The sequence below is a fragment of the Erinaceus europaeus genome, chromosome 4, assembly GCF_950295315.1.
Source record: "Erinaceus europaeus chromosome 4, mEriEur2.1, whole genome shotgun sequence".
NCBI classification, from domain to species: domain Eukaryota; kingdom Metazoa; phylum Chordata; class Mammalia; order Eulipotyphla; family Erinaceidae; genus Erinaceus; species Erinaceus europaeus.
The window spans coordinates 78,399,106-78,421,150 of NC_080165.1; positions in this window are offsets into that span (position 1 = coordinate 78,399,106).

A 22,045-nucleotide genomic window follows, 5' to 3' on the forward strand; every position below is an offset into this window, starting at 1 on the left:
CAAGAATCCCATCTGAAACAAGATAAACACAGACTTAAATTGAAAGGTTGAAAACCTATCATAAAGGCTAACAAACCACAAAGAAAGGCAGAAACACCCATTCTCATCACAGACACAATAGATTTTAAATTAAATAAAGTAATAAAAGATAGGCAAGGACATTACATAATGATTAGAGGATCAATCAGCCAAGAAGACTCAACAATTATTAACACCTATGCACCCAATGAGGGACCATCTAAATATATCAAGCACCTACTGAAAGAATTTCAAAAATATATCAATAGTAATACAATAATAATGGGAGACTTTAACACCCCACTCTCATACTTAGAAAGATCAAGAAAGCAGATAATCAACAAATAAATAATAGAATTAAAGGAGAGATTGAAAGACTAGACCTCTTGAATATTTTCAGAGTCCTTCACCCCAAAAAACTGGAATACACCTTCTTTTCAAATCCACATAACACATACTCAAGGATAGACCACATGTTAGGCCACAAAGATAGCAACCATAAATTCAAGAGCATTGAAATCATCCCAAATATCTTCTCAGACCACAGTGGAGTAAAACTAACATTTGACAACAAACAGAACATTATAAAAAGTCACAGAATTTGGAAACTAAGCAACATACTTCTTAGGAACCACTGGGTCAGAGAGACACTCAAGCAGTAAATACAAATGTTCCTACAAAACCTAAATACACTAATTACAGACAAAGAAATTGAAACTGTTATCAAGAATCTCCCCCACAGCAAAAGTCCTGGACTAGATGGTTTCTCAAATGAATTCTACAAAACTTACAGGAAACAGCACCCATACTTCTTAAGCTTTTGAATAAGATTGAAGAAACGGGAATACTCCCTTCCACCTTCTATGAAGCCAACATCACCATGATAGAAAAAGCTGATAGAGACACAACAAAAAAGGAAAACTACAGACCAATATCTCTGATGAACATAGATGCCAAAATATTAAACAAGATCTTGGCCAACCGGATACAGCAGCATATCAAAAAGATTGTTCATCACGACCAAGTGGGATTCATCCCAGGAATGCAAGGCTGATTCAACATCCGTAAGGCAATCAATATCATTCACAACATCAATAAAAGCAAAGCCAATAACCACATGATTATCGCAATAGATGCAGAGAAAGCCTTTGACAAAATCCAACACCCATTCATGCTCAAAACCCTACAAAAAATGGGAATAGATGGGAAACTCCTCAAGCTAGTTGAATCCATGTATAGCAAACCCACAACCAACATCATACTCAATGGACAGAAGCTGAAAGCATTCCCCCACAGATTGGGGACTAGACAGGGCTGTCCACTGTCACCATTACTCTTCAACATAGTGTTGGAAGTTCTTGCCATAGCAATCAGGCAAGAGAAAGGAATCAAAGGAATACAGATTGGAAGGGAAGAAGTCAAGCTCTCACTATTTGCAGATGACATGATAGTATAAATAGAAAAACCTAAAGAATCCAGCATAAAATTACTGGAAGTTATTAGGCAATATAGGTATCAGGCTACAAAATAAATGTACAAAAATCAGTGGCACTTCTTTATGCAAACACTAAAACTGCAGAAGAAGACATCCTGAAATCACTCACATTTACTGTCTCAGCAAAATCAATAAAATACCTATGAATAAAGTTGAACAAAGAAGTGAAAGACTAGTACACTGAAAACTATGAGTCTCTACTCAAGTAAATAGAGACTTATACCAAGAAATGGAAAGATATTCCATGCTCATGGATTGAAATAATAAATATCATCAAAATGAATATTCTCCCCAGAGCCAAATAAAATTTAATGCAATACCCATCAAAGTTCCACCAAGCTTCTTTAAGAGAATAGAACAAACACTACAATAATTTATCTTAAGGAAACCATTATCTTAAGGAAACCATCTTAAGGAAAGAAACAGAAATGGAGGCATCACACTCCCAGACCTTAAACTATATTATAAAGCCATCATCATCAAAACAGCATGGTACTGGAACAAAAATAGGCACACAGACCAGTGGAACAGAATTGAAAGCCCATAAATAAATCCCCACACCTATGGACATCTAATCTTTGATAAGGGGGCCCAAAGCTTTAGATGGAAGAAGGAGGCTCTCTTCAATAAATGGTGCTGGGAAAACTGGGTGGTAACATGCATAAGAATGAAATTGAACCACTTTATCTCACCAGAAACAAAAATCACCTACAAATGTATCAAAGACCTGGATTTCAGACCAGAAACAATCAAATACTTAGAGGAAAACATTGGTAAAAGAGTTTCCCACCTATACCGCAAGAACATCTTTGATGAATTAATCCCATTTGCAAGAAAGACTAAAGTAGAAACAAACCAATGGGACTACATCAAATTGAAAATCTTCTGCACATCCAAAGAAACTATTAAACAAACAGAGAGATCCCTTACAGAATGGGAGAAGATCTTCACATGCTGTACATAAGACAAGAAACTAATCACCAAAATATGTAAAGAGCTCAAAACATAGCACCAAAAAAGCAAATTACCACATCCAAAAGTGGGCAGAGGATATAAAAAAAACATTCACCTCAGAGGAGATCCAAAATAACAAACATATGGAAAAGTGCTCTAGGTCACTGATTATCAGAGAAATGCAAATTAAGACAACATTGAGATACCACCTCACTCCTGTAAGAATGGCATACATCAAAAAGGACAGCAGCAACAAATGCTGGAGAGGCTGTGTGGACAGAGGAACCCTTTTGCATTGCTGGTGGGAATGTAAATTGGTACAGCCTCTGGGGAGAGCAGTTTGGAAAACTCTCAGAAGGCTAGACATGGACCTTCCATATGATCCAGTAATTCCTCTCCTGGGTTATACCCCAAGGACTCCATAACACCCAACCAAAAAGAGGTGTGTACTCCTATGTTCATAGCAGCACAATTCATAACGGCTAAAACCTGGAAGCAACCCAGGTGCCCAACAACATATGATTGGCTGAGAATGCTATGGTATATATACACAATGGAATACTATGCAGCTATCAAGAACAATGAACCCACCTTCTCTGACCCATCTTGGACATAGCTAGAGGAATTATGTTTAGTGAGATAAGTCTGAAAGATAAAGATGAGTATGGGATGATCCCACTGACCAACATATGTTGAGAAAGAAGATCTGAAAGGGAAACTAAAAGCAGGATCTAAGTTGAAAGTAGGGCACCAAAGTAAAAACCCTGTAGTGAGGGGGAGAGTGGACATGCAGCTTCCTGGTCCAGTGGGTGTTGGGGGTGGGTGGGTGGAATGCGACGTAGTCTTTTGGTGGTGGGTATGGTGTTTATGTACACTCCTAGTAAAATGTAGTCATATAAATCACTAGTTAATTTATGAGAGGGGGGAAATTAATTGTATGTCTTGAGGTTTTTAAAGCACAGACTGAGTCTTTTTAATATATAGCCTGTGTATTTGATAAGCGGACTCTCTCAAAAGCCTAGACCAAGTAGATCAAAAGCCACCAATGGCACAGATACATACAAGATACTGGGTACTATACAGCAAACTCTAAAAAAAGGACTTTTCAAAGTTAACCCAATTACCAAATAATGTGATGATGACATTAACTATCCATTGTCTTTTTGAACCCTAAGAAACCTCACATCTCCACTAGAGAAACTATATTTCTCCCATTCCTGGAAGCTTAGGATAGGGCCCACTTTCCCGCATGCTTCTCCCAATCCATATCTAATAATATTGAATCAGCCGATTGCAAGCTAATCAATACAACGATTGCCACATCAACATGCTTCAGCTCAGACTGTGTCCAGAGACTTCAGGTGTGGAATGACAACCCTTCAGCTTCATTACTCAGATGGGACCTTTCCTTTCATAGTATTCTCTAATTCCATCCCAGGTGGTTCACTTTCTAACAATGTCCGAAAACCTGGATACAGACCAGGTTCTGTGAGAGAGAGCATATGTTCACACGTATCCATAAACTAGTGCAAAATATATACCTGAAAGCAGAAGTACACTAGAGTTTGCAGTGAGTACCCCCCTTCCTCTCCACTATTCCAAGTTTTGGGTCCATGATTGCTCAACAATTTGTTTGGCTTTGTATGTTAACTCTCTTTTCAGCCACCAGGTTCCAGATGCCATCAGGATGTTGGCCAGGCTTCCCTGGATTGAAGACCCCACCAATGTGTCCTGGAGCTCTGCTTCCCCAGAGACACACCCTACTAGGGAAAGAGAGAGGCAGACTGGGAGTATGGACAGACCAGTCAATGTCCATGTTCAGCGGGGAAGCAATTACAGAAGCCAGAACTTCCACCTTCTGCAAACCACAAGGACCCTGGGTCCATGCTCCCAGAGGGATAGAGAATGGGAATGCTATCAGGAGAGGGAATGGGATAGGATATGAAGATTGGGTGGTGGGAATTGTTGTACCCCTCCTACTCTATGGTTTTGTTAATTTATCCTTTCTTAAATTAAAAAAAAGTATGGTATGAATGTTTTCAGTTAAACTTTGGATTGGATGTTAGACTGATAGCACCATGAAAACACTAAAGAAGATATAAATATCCTTTTCTTATTACTAACTTAATGAAGTTTATTTAAAATGTAGGACAGGCTTCAAACAAGTTCTAAAAAGTTTTGAGTAAAACATAGAAAATATGTTGAGTTACATCTGTCTGAAAAAAAAATATAGCACTTCTCCTTACACAAGTTCATAAAAAATGTGTGGGTTTTAAGTCTGCTTTTTATGTTATTTATACTTAATACATCTCCCCAAAAATGTTTTATTATGTTTTGAAAATGAATAGAACCTCTATTTCTCAAAGTTAATGTAGATAAAGTATTATGAGCACGCAAGAAAAAAATGGATGTGGACAGATAGCATAATGGGTAAGCAAAGAGACTCTCATGCCTGATGCACCAAAGACCCAGGTTCAGTTCCATGTACCACCATAAGCAAAGCTAGCAGTGCTTTGGTGTTGGGGTCTCTGGTGGGGTAATCTTCAGGGGAAAAGTAACAGACCGGTTCTTTCTCCTTCATGACAGGGGACAACATGAAGTAAAAGACACCAGGGAGACCTGCAGCATGCTCAGACCTCAGATCTCAGGTCTCAGGTCTCAGGTCTCAGGTCTCAGGCCTCAGGTCTCAGGTCTCAGGCCTCAGGTCTCAGGTCTCAGGTCTCAGGTCTCAGGTCTTGTTTATTAGCAGGTGGACATGTGTTAAATAGAAAACCAAACAAAGGGAATTATTGAAATATGTCAGAAATTACAGGTTTCTTAAAGATCATCTTGCCCTTATGGTAGTAGGCTGGTATGACAGGAATTGATGAGATACAAGACAGTTATTCTCCATGATGCAAGCAACTTAATTATACAAAGGTATTTGAGAGAAGCATAAGGGTTAAATCAGTAGTGTGAGACAGAGAGAAGATGGATATCAAAAGGCCATATAGTTTGGAATTTCTCTTGTCTGGGGTCTGAGGTGTATGATGGAGTGTGTGATAAGCTGTGTTCTTCTGTGATCAGAGGGTAAGTTGACTTTGAGTAAGTGAATCTTAAAGTAGGCAGCCATGTGGCCTGCAGTTCATGGGGAGAAGTATTGGGGTTTCTGTGGGCCTGAGAGTCAAGAAGAAAAGAACTAAGTCTGAGTTTCTCTCCTTTTTCTCACCTCGGTTGAGAGAGACTAACAAAGAGGGTATCTTCTCAGACCTCTATCCAACAATGGGAGAGTTCTCCCTAAGCTCTATCAAGCTTAAACATAGTCCCAACACTTTGGTAAAAAAAAGAAAGAAAATGAAATTAAGAATAAAATAAAATGGCAAGATAAATTCAGTTGTATTTTATAATCTATGCAACTATAAATTTCTTCTGAAATAATATATAATGTTGAAGTGATTATTACAATTTAGTTAAGTAATAATAAGTTTTATGCGTTGTTAATATGAGTTTATGAAGAATATATTGCCTTTTAAATAGAATGTTTCATTTTATTATCACCCTTATATGATACAATCTACTTATATTCTTTCTAATGTACAAGAAATGTCAGGTTTGAGTCCAACCTCCTCTGAAGAAAGCTTTGATTCTGAGATTTCTGTACTTTTCATTCTGCCTTTCTTTCTCTCTCTAAAAAAATAATCAGCTTGAGTAAGTGAAGCCCCAGAGATAACAAAAAATACATATATGTATATATATATATATATATATATATATACACATGTCTATACACATATATATATACTTCAGATTTATAATTAATAATCATCTAAATGTAACAAAATATATCTGAAATAGGAAATAATTACTATTTTAATCTAAGTCAATTAATTTTGTATTTTAATGTCAATCAATGTAATTAATGTAAAATTATAAATATTATCTTGCTTGTAAGTGCTTCAGTTTACTTATATATTCTATACACTAACCCTCCAGAATATGAATATTTATGCTACTCTTTTTAAAAACCAGCTATTTTTTTAAGTGAGACAAGTTATTCTATTTTGGTGAAAACAATTTTCCTTGATTTATTTTCCTCATTTGATTGGTGACTATAAAATATTTTAGAGAAGTAAAAGTATATAATCTATGGGAACTTTTTGTTCTTTTATTTCTTTTTTAAAATGTTATTGATCTATTTTGTGTAGAGAAATAAAGAAGTTGAAAGAAAAGGGAGAGATAGAGAGAGAGAGAGCAAGAAAAGTGTGAGGTAGATAGTATAATGGCTATCCTTGAGGCTCCAAAATCCCAGGTTCAGTGCTAATTAATGCTCTGGTAAAAAAAAAATGTAAATAGTATTTTAAAGAGAGGGAGAGATAAATATAAATACCTGCAGCACTGCTTCACCATTTGTGAAGCTTGCTTACCTACAGAAGGTAAGTGGGTACTTGAACCAAGCTCCTTGTGCTTTGTACTATGTTTACTCTGCCAGTGGCACCACAACCCAGCCCCCTTGTTTTTATTTTTTTATTTATGTTTTTGTTATATAAGTGCAAAGACTACCACATGTTATTTCACAACTCCAGGGTTTTGTTATATAGGTGCAAAGACTACCATACGTTATTTCACAACTTCAGGGTATTTTTTTATTGTTCTTTTTTAAAATGTTATTAGTTATTTCATATTTATTTACAGGATTACATGTCAACAGAGATATAATTCCATACCATTCCCACCACTGGAGTTCTGAATCCCCAGTCTCCTTACTTCAAGCCATCACAGTTCTCCTAATGTTGCAGAAATGGGTCTACCCTCATCTCTACAGCTATCTGTCTACATTTGTACACAATTGCATCCTTTTTCTTCCAGGCCCAGTCTTCTCTTCCCCTCCAAGCCACTCATCACACCATTACTACATCCAAATGTCCCTCTCCTTTTCCTCCTCTCTCTCCTGGTGCTGATGGAACTGGAGTTCATTTCCCTCGTATCCTCTTCTCCCTATCATTTCTCCCCCACTGGGAGTATAGAAAAAGATTATTTTGGGGATATAGAAAGTAGTTCTGGCTTCTGTAATTGCTTTTCTGGGGGACTTGGGTGTTGACAGGTCTATCCATACCCTCATCTTATCTTTATCTTTCCCTAGTGGACTAGGGATTAGAAAGGGGTATCTCCGTAGCACACTGGTAAGGTCATCTGCCCAGAGATGTCAGGATATAATCATGGCAACAACGGCAACTTGGTGTCTGGAAGGTGGTAGGACATAAAATGAGACAAAATGATTAATGAACAGGAACGAGAAAACAGCAACAGAGCAGATGACATTAGAGATCTTACAGTGAAAGGAAACAAACACCTCATCACAAACCCCTGCAAGCATAAACCCGGCTTTGACCTAGCACGTTATGATTGGGCCCTCCTCAATCGCTATCGAACAGGCCATGGCCTGTGCGCCGCTATGTTCCATCACTGGGGAGCCAGAGACGACCCGAACTTCCCCTGTGGCTACAGACAGACTATAACCCACATAGTCAATGACTGCCACCTCTCCAGATTCAAAGGAGGTCTTGAAACTTTACATCAGGCTCAACCTGATGCTGTTGACTGGCTACGGAAGAAGGGCAAACGCTAGAAGAAGAAGAAGAAGTGAAAGGAAGCTAGAAAGTCCATTTTAGGGGCCTACAACTATGGTAGTTATGCCTGAGTTTGACAGCTAGCATGAAGTTGGATAGATTATTGTCTGAAAAAATGGTGGCAGAGTAGAGAAAAGGGCTACAAAGTTGGATAAGGGCAGTAAGTATCTCCCATTCTTGAAAAAGTGCTGTGAATAAAATTAACTATTTATCTCCATCCACCCAACCCAGGACATATATATATATATAAATATATGTGTGTGTGTGTGTGTGTGTGTGTGTGTGTGTGTGTGTGTGTGCGCGCACGCGCGCTCTGCAGACTCCCCTCTCCAAAGCTCTATCCCACTAGGTAAAGATAGAAATAGGCTGGAGGTATGGATAGGCCTGTGAACACCCAAGTCCAGCAGAAAAGCAATTACAGAAGCCAGAACTACTTTCTATACCCCCAAAATAATCTTGATCTATACTCCCAGTGGGGGAGATACATACACACACACACATACACACACACACACACACACACACATATAATGTTACATTTGTTATATTATATTTAGAACTAGATCATGCTTAACCTCTCAGTTTCTTTTAGTCTAAGCTCACAGCTCATGGTCATGGCTGAGGACATTGTAGGCTTCACTCATTTAAGGACCTGTCTTCCTTGAGTGGCTGGGCAGGATACTCCAGTCTCTGTTCAGAGAGACTGGGGCTGTCCCTGTCATAGCTGCTTTACTGTGAGGGCAAGGTCCAAGGAAGGCCCATGATAGGGCTTATGATAACCTTCCAGATGGAAGCTACTAGTGATGGTGTATAGAGGTGTCCATTAGAGGTCTAGGCCTATCATGTTTGTCTGGGAACCAAAAGGTCCTCTGAATAGGGCCCTAGATGATGAGGTGCTGTGATATTCACCAAAAGGACCATTATTAAGTGAGCCAGTATCTTGACTTCATCCAATTTTTGTAGTTATCTCTTTGTTTGATGAACTTAGACTTTCTCTCAGTTGTTTAAGCATTGAGTATCATTTGTTGAACCCAACCACAATTAGTTATTTGGGATCTGTCTTCTTTGGGCCTTTCTGATATATTGCCAAGCTAATTTGGTCTAAGTCTAATCGATTAGAGAATTTATGATTGATGCCTTCTTTAGGCACTTCATCCTGCTGCGACATGGAGGAGAGAGAGAGAGAGAGAGAGAGAGAGAGAGAGAAGATCCGGAGCAGAGAAAGAACACAATTCTTTATTCGTGTGGGCACCTCAGAGTTGGGTGCACCTCACGCAGCACACTTTTCTGCTTCTAACCACTGAGGTGGAAACTGGGCGAGAGAGAGAAGAGAAGAATAAGAAGGGCTTTATAGGGCAAAAACCAGGAGTGACGAGCCGGGACAGGATTGGTTGGGAAGGGCACTTGGAGAATATCGTATTAACTCTCACAGGAACTGGCACTAGCCTGAGGGGACAACATAGTGGAATGGGCGCTCCGAGAATGTCCCAACTCTCGAGGGAACTGGCACTAGCTGGAGGGGACATCTTCACAGCATCTCCCCCTTTCTTTTTACCTAATAGCCACAGTATAGGAACCTTCTGTTTTGGTTATCACATTAGGTTCACTTGTATTACTTATGATATGGTCTATTTACATAATCACTGTTTTACCTGGGTCCTGCCCTGCCTGCAGGGTATTGGTTTAATCCCCACTGGTTAGATGGAAGCTTTCTATGTTCTGTTTTCATTCTTTTTTTTGCTCTGCCCCCTCTCCTAGTCATTTCCTTTCTCTTACCACTTGCGGTGAAAAGATGCATAAAAGGCGATGTATCTGATTAATAAACAAGATACTGCTTCCCAGCTCAGTCATGAGTCCCTGGTCATCTGTCTCCCACCTGAAAAGCTAGACTGACAACTGGCGCCCCAAACTGGGACCGGCAACACTTCAACTAGGATTCTAGGTTTAGTAGATCTAAGACTGATCACCAGAGATTACAGAGTGTTATTACTTTGAATTATGTAATTGTCCCTTGTTTATGGACACATGTTCAACTGCTCTTAGTGCCCTAAACCCTAGCCTACTCTTATCTGTATCTTTGTTAAATGATGTGCCATCTAACATGGATATACGAAGTCGCATGTGTTAGGAAACATCTCACCACCTTTAAGAGTTGTGAGATTGTTATCTCAGGCTTGGTACCTCTGGGTACAGTCCACAGTCATAATTCAGTAGCAGCATAATGTGGGATAGCGGCACTAGTCGGTTGAGATCAACAGAGGTGGTAATGCAGTAAGGAATCATAGAGAAGAAATACCAAGAAGTATGGGCATAGTCCTGGAGGTTCAAGGACTAGGAGAAATGAGAACCTTTAAAGATAATGCAAGGGATTTTTGTAGACTTAGAAAAAGTTTAGAATAGCAATAATTACTTTTTATCATAATCAGGTTAGTTGGGGGTTTGTTTTCTATGGAAATCCAATGGTTAGCATCTATAGTAATATACTTGACCTCACTATGTTTTGTACTCTTTTAGTGTTATCTGAACATCTTCCTATTTTAGATACTTATAGGGCCAAATGGTCTTGATCTGTCTAGCCTAAAGTTGTAGTTGACTTAGGTATTTAAAAAGCTATATATGCAGATATGTTTTAGAGTTTCTTGAATAAGCCTATTCCCAATGTTTGATCATCTTATTGATCTAAGGTATTAAATACTTAGGCTAATGCAAGTATCTGTACTTAGGGATATGGTCTAGGCAATTAGAGAACTTGAGGTATTAAATCTATTTTCCCCCTAATATGTCACATTAATAGACATTTATGAAGATATAGATCAATAGGATTATATTTTCACACCTTTCCCATCACCAAAAGTCTGTGCCCACTCCCCTAGGTAACCATTATAACTTTCCACAGTCCAAATATAGGTTGTACTTTTTTGTTTGTGTGTTTCAATAATGTAAGTTCAGTTCTCTAAACTCCATATATGAGTGAAACCACGCTGTGGTTTTCCTTTATATCCTTGCTTACTTTGCTGAGCATAATGTGCCCAAGTTCCGTTAATTTTACCCCATAGGATGTAAAATCATCTTCTTAAATACTGAGTAGTACTCAATTAAGTATGTATTCCATAAATTTTTCATCCAGTCATCTGTTGAAGGGCATTTAGGTTACTTCCGAATTGAAGGTGTTGTGAATAATGCAGCCGTGAATATGGGGTAGATATATCCCTTCAAATTAGCATTATTATCTCTTCTGGATAAATGCTTAGGAATGGAATTGCTGATGATAAGACATTTCCATCTGTATTTGTTTAAGGATTCTTCATACTGTTCTCCATAGTGGTGTACCAGTATGCATACCCACCAGCAGTGCAATGGAGTTTCTTTCTCTCCACAGTCTCTCCAACACTTATCCTTTCCTGTTCTGTATATGAATACTATCTTCATAAGTGTTTGGTGGTATCTCAGTGTGGTTTTAATTTGCATTTCTCTGATGATGATTGAGTTAGAGCATAACCTTAAACCTAACCATAATACTGACAAAAACAATAGGATAAGAGGGGTACAACTCCACACAATTCCCACCACCAGAACTTTGTATCCCATCCCCTCCCCTGATAGCTTTCCTATTCTTTAACCCTACGGGAGTATGGACCCAGGGTCATTATGGAGTGCAGAAGGTGGGAGATTTGGCTTCTATAATTGCTTCCTCTCTGAACATGGGCATTGACAGGTCGATCCATAATACCAGCCTGTCTCTCTCTTTCCCTAGTGGGGCAGGGTTCTGGATAATCAGGGCTCCAGGACACATTGGTGGGGTCATCTGACCAGGGAAGTCCGTTTGGCATCATGGTTGTATGTGAAACCTGGTGGCTGAAAGAAGAGTTAACAACATATAAAGCCAAACAAATTGTTGACTAATGATGAATCTAAAGGCTCTAATAATTCATGTGAAGAGTCAGGGGTCTACATTTTGCAGATATTTAGTAGTCCTATTTTAGTTATATTCCAAATATCCCATTACTAGTTTTTTTTTTTTTTTTTTTCCCTGAGCCTGACATCTGATATGCAGGTGGATCCAAGTTATTGTCTGGGGAGATAATGTCATGGCTGGAAAAAGGACCAGAAAGCTGGATCAGGGAAGAGAGTCTAGCTCCCAAATACGGGAAGGTTTATAAATATTGACTATAAACCCCATCAATTTGATCTGATCTGGGGCTCATATTCAGCTTAGGAACCTATGTGACCTCTGCATACCTATAGATCTTAGCTCACATTCTGTGCTCATGAGTAGGAGCGTTCCAAGCTGCCCCAATATCAGGACCCATTTTCCTCAGGTGGAAGATAGAATATGTTGTCAAGCCTCCCTTCAGAGGATAGAACATTCTCTGTTGTTGTTGATTCACATTGAAGGCAAGGTACTATGGGGGCCCACAAAGGGGTCTATTATGTTGTTCCTGATAGAGATGACTGGTATCAATGGAGAGAGGGGTTTATTCAAGGTCTAGGCCCACCATGACTATTTTGGAATCTCAACACTCCCCGACTAGGGCCCCAGCAGATGGGGTGACCTGATAGTAACTAAAGAGTCATCATTAAAGTATGCCAGTCTCTTGCCCTTATTCAGCATTTGTAGTTCTTACTTTGTTAAGGTTAGCTTTGGAGTGACTGAGGGAAGTGTGATAGGAAGTAGGTGAGGAGGGTATCTAAGTCTAAGTAGACACTAATTCATTAGGAACTTTATGGTGTCTTTTTAGGTCTTTCTACTTGCTTGGTGCATATACTGACTCACTGCAGACTATTGTGCACTTTTGCTTTCAGGTATATATTTTTCCCTAATTTATGGATACATAGTGCATATGCCCTATCTCATGGGACCTGATCTATATCTAGGTTTTGAGACTTTGTTAGGAAGTGACAACCTGGAATAGAATTAGAGAATCCTATGAAAGGAAAGGTCTCACCCGAGTAATGAGGCCGAAGGGTTGAGAAAGAAGAACAGAAAGGGAAACTCAAAGAAGGATTTGACTGAGTTTGGAGTAGGGCATGGAAGTGAAAATCTCTGGGTAGAGGGTGAAGGTGGATGTTCAGCTTCACTTGTGGTGGAGAGGACTGCAGAGGATGGGATGGGACACAGTCTTTTGGTGGTGGGAATAGTGTTTACGTGCATTATCTTGCTTTGTATATAACCTGAAGTAAGATATTGTGATGCTCCCATATTTTTGTGTGTTGCCTTAAGAATACTTTTGCTATTTTGAATTTTGAAAGTTCCACAAAAAAATTTATTTATAAAAATAAATAAATAGGGTTCCCAGAAGATGGCGGACTGAGAAGCTGCTAGTGACTTGAGCTCTGACCACATCTTCTGGAAATGGTAGGATTTTCTACCTTTAGTAGGCCATTCAATAAGGGGTCCTAGCGGTGACACGAAGGAGGTGACTATAACTTAATTTGGGTTAAAAAAGAGTAGAAAAAGAGGGAAAAAATTTTCTTTCTTTTAAATTATTAAGCACCCCTCCTCCCCCTTACTCCCCCCCATAACCAGTCCCTGAGGACCAGCTCCTAGCAGGCTCCCCTGCTGAGCCTCTTTCTTTACCAAGATTCCTGTCCCACCAGGGAGTATCATTCATTCGAAGTCTATACCCTTCTGAAACCTCTGGCCTTTTTTCTTTCTAAGTAGCCAACCCCCACCACCTCACCCAACATAGCTAATTAAATTATTAAAAATAAATAAATAAATAAATAAATAAAAACTCTTTCCTTTCACTGCTCTTTTATGACTGTTCTTTTTCTTATCTTTTTCTATTGTCTCTCTCTCTTTTTTTCTTTTTCTCATTCTTGTCATCCTTTCTTCCTTAATCCTACAGCTTCCAAAGCCACAGGCCCCATCCCCCACATCACCAAACAGTGTGCTTTTTTGAATTCACTGATACACATTTGGGAATTATTTTGGGGAAGAATTCTAATTCAGAGTTGGACTCTCACTGTGAGTATCTCTGCTCAACTTCCCTTCCTCCTTTAGTTACCCCTAGAATATACAGTGGATAGTAGATTTGCATAACTGTCTATTTCAGCTATCCTTGTCTAGTCCTGAGGTTTTTTGTTTTTACCCTGCTCTATTTTATTATTAATATTATATAAAGGCATATAGTCCCCCCCCTTTAGGTTGAACAGAATTAACTCTTAGGGTATCTTTCATTGCTAGGGTAGTGGGCATCTTAACTATTGTGGGAGGAACTTGTCTCGTTACTCCTACCTCCTCTTCAGACTCTCCCCTCCCTCCACCTCCTAGCTAATTAAAAAAATTAAATTAAACTAAATTAAAAATAAAGTAATAAAAAAACTATCCTTTCACTGCTCTTTAACTACAGCTCTTTTTCTTATCTTTTCTCTTTCTTCTTTTTTTTTCTTTTTTTTTAACTTGTCATACATTTATTCCTTCCTTCTTCTTTGCCTTTCTGAATTTGTGAATTATTTTGGGGAAGAAATCTGACTCAGAGTGGACTCTCTATGTGTGTATCTCTGCTCTACTTCCCTTTCCCCTCTTGTTACCCCTAGAATATACAGTGGATAGTAGATTCGCATAACTGTCTATTCTTGCTATCCCTTCTTTCTTTTTTCTTTCTTCCTCACTGGGATTTGGTTACTATTTTTTCATGGACTAGAGAAATTGTTTAGCTAACTGGTAGTGATTAAACTGCTTCAATAGTTGCTTCAGTTGCTACTGTAATACCTGAGGTTGGTGAGTGCAATTGTCATAAAGGTATTTAGTACAGTGTTGCTTGTGCTCAAGACACAACAACTGAGGAACAACAGAGCATAAAAAGAAACACATAAATCAAAAAAATGGGTAGATCAAAAACAAATAAAACTGCTACTCCAATGAATGAAGACAAGAGCCCAGAAGAAACTACAAATCAGCCATAAGTAACCATAGATAAGAAAAGTATGCAAGCAATAATAAACTTATTAATCACAGAAATGAAAACAACATTTGAGGAAAGGAATGGCAGTATTAGGGAAACAACAGTTGAGACCCCCAAGGAAAATACTGATTATCTTGAGGCAATTAGAGAACTGAAAGCTGAAATAGCTGTAATGAAGAAAGAAGCTGAGGCAAGGGAAAGCAGACTAACAGAAGCAGAAAACAGAATTAGTCAGACAGAGGATGAGTTAGAGAAAACTAAGAAAGAGGTGAAAGAGCTCAAAAAGAGATTGAGAGACACTAAAAACAACAACAGACACATATGGGATGATCTCAAAAGAAGTAACATTCGCATAATTGGCCTGTCAGTGGAAGAAAGAGAGGAAGGGTAGGAAATATTCAAGTGTAAATAATAGAAGAAAACTTCCCAGACCTGAATAACAGAAAGGACATCAAGATTCAAGATGCCCAGAGAGTACCAAACAGAATCAACCCAGACCTGAAGACACCAAGACACATCATAGTCACAATGAGAAGAAGTAAGGATAAAGAAAGGATCCTAAAGGCTGCAAGAGAGAAACAAAAAGTCACATACAAGGAAAACCCATAAGATTATCTGCAGACTTCTCCACTCAAACTCTAAAAGCCAGAAGAGAATGGCAAGATATCTCTCGAGCCCTGAATGAAAAAGGGTTTCAACCAAGGATAATATATCCTGCTAGACTTTCATTCAAACTAGATGGTTACTGTTATTCTTATTATTCCAAGACAGTAAGAAACAGAAAGACAAAGAGATGCAAAATGTGACTCCACAGGACTGCTCTACTACTTATGAAGCTTTCCCTGTAGAGATACTCCTATTTGATGCCCAGGGGTTTTAACATGGTTATCTCAGTCCCATTTCTCATTTATAAAATTTGAAAACAGAATATAACAATTTTTTTGACACCTGCAGACCTGCTTCATGCACGTGAAGTGACTCCCCTGCAGGTGGGAAGCCAGGGCTCAAACTGGGATCCTAACGCCTGTCCTTCAGTGTGCTTAAACCACTGAGCTACTGCCTGACTCCCAGAATATAACAATTTTGATTTGTTGAATTTACAAGTAACCGTGTAATGTGTACTACCAATCTCTCCTTTTTTGAAAAAGTCATATACTTCCAAAGAGAAAGAAATTAAAAATTTGAAAGTGTATAGATAGATCAATTTGCTAACAAAAATGATTTAAGAATCATAGTTGTCAATCCTTAAGAAATTATGTGAAATTAAAAAAAAAACTTTCTTTATTAATCTTCTTTATCCTTCTGAAAAACATAAATGAAGTATTAGTTACACACAGACTTTTCAAATCATTATTAATTATAATATATTTCTGCTTAGGGGCCTGGTGGTGGCATACGTTTGCATGCACAAAGGCTAGGCTTCAAGCCCTTGCTCCCCACATGCACATTGAAAGATTTATAAGTCATGAAGCAGTTATGCAAATGTTTCTTTCCCTCTCTCTTTATCCCCTTGTCCTATTTCTCTCTATATAAACAATTTAAAAAATGAATGTCTACTTATCTAAACAGAGAGAAATGTGATTATCCCATTTGATCATTAGACTCTCCACTGTTAGTAATTCTATGAATTATAAGAAGTAACAAAATATAGTCTCTGTGCATAATTGGGTCATCATGAAGATATAGAAGCAAGTTTTCATGCACTCATTATAAATCATACCCTTGAGAAAAAAATATAAGCAATTGATTCTATTTTGATTTCTTCTAAAAACTCCACAATATAAACCATCTCGCTATTTTTTTTTAGTTTTAAGGCCTTGAACAGACATAATTTCTACACTTCTGCTTCTCCACTTTAGATTTGATCTTACATTATTGTAATATAAATTATGTTTTATCTTTGTAGAGTTGCTTTATATAGTTATATACTTTTTAAAGACTTTTCTTTGAATTTGTATATTACCACTATTAACTGTTTAAGGAAATGTAATACTCTGGCATTATGTGCTTTTATTGCTTGTCTGTCTTTTAGTTCAAGAGACAGAGAGAAAGTTAATGAGACCATAGCACTGAAGCTTCTTTCAATGCAGTGAATGGAAACCTCAAACCTGTGTCATGTACATTGCAAAGAAGCACACTAACCAACTGAGTTATTTATCTGGACCAGTTATTTTTTCTATTCAAAACGATTTTCTTCCTTACATTCTACAGAGCCTGAAATTTGACTTTAGAGAAACTTAACATGGTGGGGGGGGCAGGTGCACCTGGTTGAGTCAACATGTTATAATGTTCAAGGACCCAGGTTCAAACCCCGAGTCCCTGCCTGCAGGGGGAAAGCTTCAGGAGTAGTGAAGCAGGGCTACAGGTGTTTTCTCTGTCTCTCTCCCTCTCTATCTCCCCCATCCCTCTTGATTTCTGGCTGTCTCTATCCAATAAATAAATAAAGAAAATACAAAAAAAATTAAGAAATAAAAGATAAATTTAACATGATGCAGTGTTATGTTTCAGTTGTTTTCCCATATGTATAAATGGAAATATATAGGCATAGAGGAAAGCACTATGAAGAAAATTCTTTTTATGATGTTTGTGTCTGGGGCTGGATGGTGGTACACCCAGTTAGTTGAGTGCTTATGTAACAATGTCTAAGTATCTCAATACAAGCCTTAGTACAAGTCCTCACCTGTAGGAGTGAGAAGCTTCAGGACCAGTGAAACAATGTTTCAGGCTTCCCTCTCTCCTCTGTCTCCCCCTTCCTTACCAATTAATTCTCTGTCTTTATTCAGTGATTAAATAAATAATAATTAAATACATTGTGTTTTACATTGAAACAGTTATGTGCAATTCTGTGATGTCTGGTTTGAATCTGATTACTTGCATAATTATTGTCCTATATTATGTTCCCTCCTTACCCTGCCACTTGTTGTCCATAGCTCTTTCAATTGATGTAGTCTAATTAGATCTTGTAGTACTGTTAACCTCATGCTCATAGGTCAGACTTTCTATTTTCTGTATTACTTACTGGATCACAAAACATGTTTGTATTTTCTAGCTTTACTGAATCATGATTTGGGCATAAGTATATAAATAGTAAATTAACTGAATACATTTGTAAGGACCATACTGTCTTCTGAAGAATGTTTATAAATTGTAATACATCATTGTTTGTTAACTTTGATCCATAAACCTATGATATCTAGTTCTTAGCTGAGATTTCTCAACTCTATTGAATCAGATATCAAATAGGTAATAGCAAGGTCCATTATCTCCTGTACCCAGTTTGACTCCCATAAAACATAGAATGACCTCATAGAAATAAATGTAATGGGGGCAGGTGGTGGCACATCTGAGTTAAGTACACACATTACAGTGCTCAAGGACCTGGTTCAAGTCCCTGGTCCCTATATGTAGGGGGAAAACATCACTAGTGGTGGAACAGGGCTGCAGGTGTTTCTCTGTCTTATTTCCTCTGTATCTCCTCCTCCCCACTCAGTTTCTCTCTGTCTCTATCCAATAATGAATGGATAAATACAAAAACAGAAATAAATTCAATGTAAAATCTTATTGTCAAAGGTATGCCTTACTTTGATAAATTCACTTATTCTCCTAAACTAGTTTGACTCAAGAGTGTCACAATTATAAAAATTGTGGTCAGGGAGTCAGCAGGTTAAGTGCATGTGGGGCAAAGCACAGGATCCCGGTTAGAACCCCTGGGTCCCCATCTGCAGGGGAGTAGCTTCACACAGGATCCCGGTTCAAGCCCCCACCTGCAGGGGAGTTGCTTCACAGGCGGTGAAGCAGGTCTGCAGGTGTCTGTCTTTCTCTCCTCATCTCTGTCTTCCCCTCCTCTCTCCATTTCTGTCTGTCCTATCCAGCAACAACAACAACAATAATAACTACAACAATAAAAAAACAAGGGCAACAAAATGAAATAAATAAGTATTAAAAATTGTGGGTTTAAGGTCAAAAGAGAAGATAGTGGTTACGCAAAAGATGTTCATGTCTGAGGTTCTGTAGCTGAGGTTCAATCTCTGGAAAAACTGGAAGTCAGTGCTATTCAGTGTCCTGGCTTTAAATAAAGGGGGGGGGGTAAGGATTTTATGAAAATAGCTAAAGAATACACACTATTTTTATTAGCAAACACAGTGCCTTACTAATGAGGTGTAATCACTTTTAATAGGAATTTACTAATATTCCTTATAGCATCCATTATAAGGGATTCTTACATTAACAAAAAAGAAAAGAAAAACAGCTTTGTGGAGATTATGGTCTTGATGTGAATAGATACTGTCCTTGAAGTGATTCTTTTCATAATTTAATCTTATCTCTCAAAAGATGTTATCCTGATAGTGAAGATACTTTAAATGATTCAAGGGATGTTATAAAGCTTTCTGCAAACTCTTTACTAGTTCAAGCCAAAATATGCTTTCCTTTGATTGGCACTATATTCCCTTCAACTTTGTTCTTCTCTTTTCATTCAGTCTTGTACAGAGAAATTCTTTTTAAAATGCAAATTAGATCATTTTATTCCCCTGCTTCAGTTGTATTTCATTGTGCTCAAAACATAATCTACAGTTCTCTTTATGATCAATAAGGCTGACTAACTTCATTCTAACTAAATCTCCAACTTCACTCCTTATTGTGACCACTATGAGTCAATCTAGTCCTGCCCTAGTGAAATTGTTGTTTCTTAAACAAGGCTAGTCTATTTGGGACACCAAGAATTTTTACATTAGTATTCTTTTATCACATGAATGAATCATTCTATCCATTCAGTTCATATGTGAAAAATCTAGATAGGCTTTTTTTTTTAAATAAAAAAAAGTCTATTTAAGCTCACACATTCACATAGCAGAAAGAAGGATTTATCCTCACCGCCATTTCTCTAAATGGTAGTGTTTGATCTAATTATTGATGTGTAATGCATAAATCAGCTTCTTTTTTCCTTAATATTTATTTTGTTGGAATGTAATTTATCCTGTTAACATCTGTGCAGTTCACTTAGTAATTGCTAGGAAGCCTGAAGTTTGTTTGTTTGTTTGCCTACAGGGTTGTCCCTGGGGTTCAGTGCCTGCACTATGAATCCACTACTCCTGGAGACCATCTCCCTGCTCCATTTTGTTGCCCTTGTTGTTGTATTTATTGTTATTGTTGTCACTGTTGTTTTTATTCAATAGGACAGAGAGAAACTGAGAGAGCAGGGGAAGACAGAGAGGAGGAGAGAAAGACAGACACCTGCAGACCGGCTTCATCACTTGTGAAGCTACTCCCCTCAGGTGGGGAGCTGAGGGCTCCAGCTGGGGGCTCGAACCGGGATCCTTAAACTGATCCTTACTCTGATCCTTTCGCTGGTCCTTGTGCTTTGCACCAAGTGCGATGAACCACCAAACTCCCTGAAGACTGAGGTCTTTATCCTTTAGTGTATGTGTCCAGTTGAAAAAAGCTTTACATGATCTATGTCATTCAATGCTGTTTTAATATAGCTGTATCTTATATAACGACAAGAAAAGTTGCTTCTGGTCTCTCTGGTCTAATTTATAGGTGATTTGATATTTAAAAACATAATGATTAGAAAAGCATTAACAATTTAAGCCCAATGTTAAAATTCAATCAGGTGACTAATTTGAAACCTTAAGTGCTTAGATAGAAGGATGTATACTCAGACCTGAATTCTATATATTTAAAAGCTCAAGGAATTCAATCTAGTTCCTCTCTCATATTGATTAAATAGTGATTTATAAGACTATAAGTATATTAACACCATTCCCACCACCAAAGGTCTGTGTCCCTAGCCCCATTTCCACATAGTGGAGCTGAAAAATCTACCCTCTTCCTCCCCCCAAGGTTTTTTACTTTGGTGCAGTACTCCAAATTCAGTCAAGTTCTACTTTGCATTTCCATTTCTGATATTCTTTCTCAACTTCTGTTAATGAGTGAAGTCATCTCATACTCGTCTTTCTCTTTCTGACTTATCTCATGTAACATAATTCCTTCTAACTCCGTCTAAGATGTCTAATAAGATGGATTCAAAATTCTTAATAACTGAGTAGTATTCCATTAAGTGCAATAAGCAAGTTGAAAGACCTAAAAATGATATCATAAATACTCCTCTTCCCTGACCCAGATTTCTTGTCCTACTTCTAACTCTGACACCATCTCCCCAGACAATACCTTTACCCCACCTGCATGTTAGCTGTTGAGCTCAGGGAAAAATTAGTAAAGTCCTGGGCCCTTGGAATATACCTAAAATAGACTTCCTAGCTTTTTCCAACATGAAGACCCCAAATCTGTTATATTCTTACCTTTAGTTTCCTGTTTGTTAAACAACTTGTTCTGCTCTATATCCTAATGCTTTTCAGCCATCAAGTTGCAGATGCTACCATGACATCAACCTGAATTCCCTGGGCAGATGACTTCACCAATGTGTCCTGGAACCTCATCTCTCTAGAGCCCTACCCCACTGGGGAAAAATAGAAGCAAGCTGGGGTAGAGATCAACATGTCAATTCCATGTCCTACAGAGAAGCAATTACAGAAGCCAGACTTTCCACCTTCTGCACCCTATAGTGACCCTGGGTTCATCCTCCCAGATGAAAAATGAATAATAAAGCTTCCAGTGGAGGGGATGGGTTACAGAACTCTGGTGGTAAGAATTATGTGGAATTGTACCCCTCTTATCCTAAGGTCTTGCTGATAATTATTAAATCAATAAAAAAGGAATGTCTTTCAGAAAATTGAGAAATTTTACACATGTACCAACAATTGTATTTGCTGTTGACTGTAAATCCTTCATTCCCCCATTAGAATTTTTTTTTAAAAAGGTCCTACAATACATTATCAGTGAAAATATATTGAAGCAGACTTCTCAAAAATACTGTCAGTGAAAATACATTGAAGCAGACTTCTCAAAAATACTCAGAGAACTTGCTATTGAATCTCACCTTGAATCTTTCACTGTTTTCAACATGATGAAACAGGATGTGGAACTTAATTAATGAGAGTTCATTCTTGAAGACTGAAGGTGAGAAAGGTCTGAAGAATCAAAATGTCAAAAGGAATATTTAACTG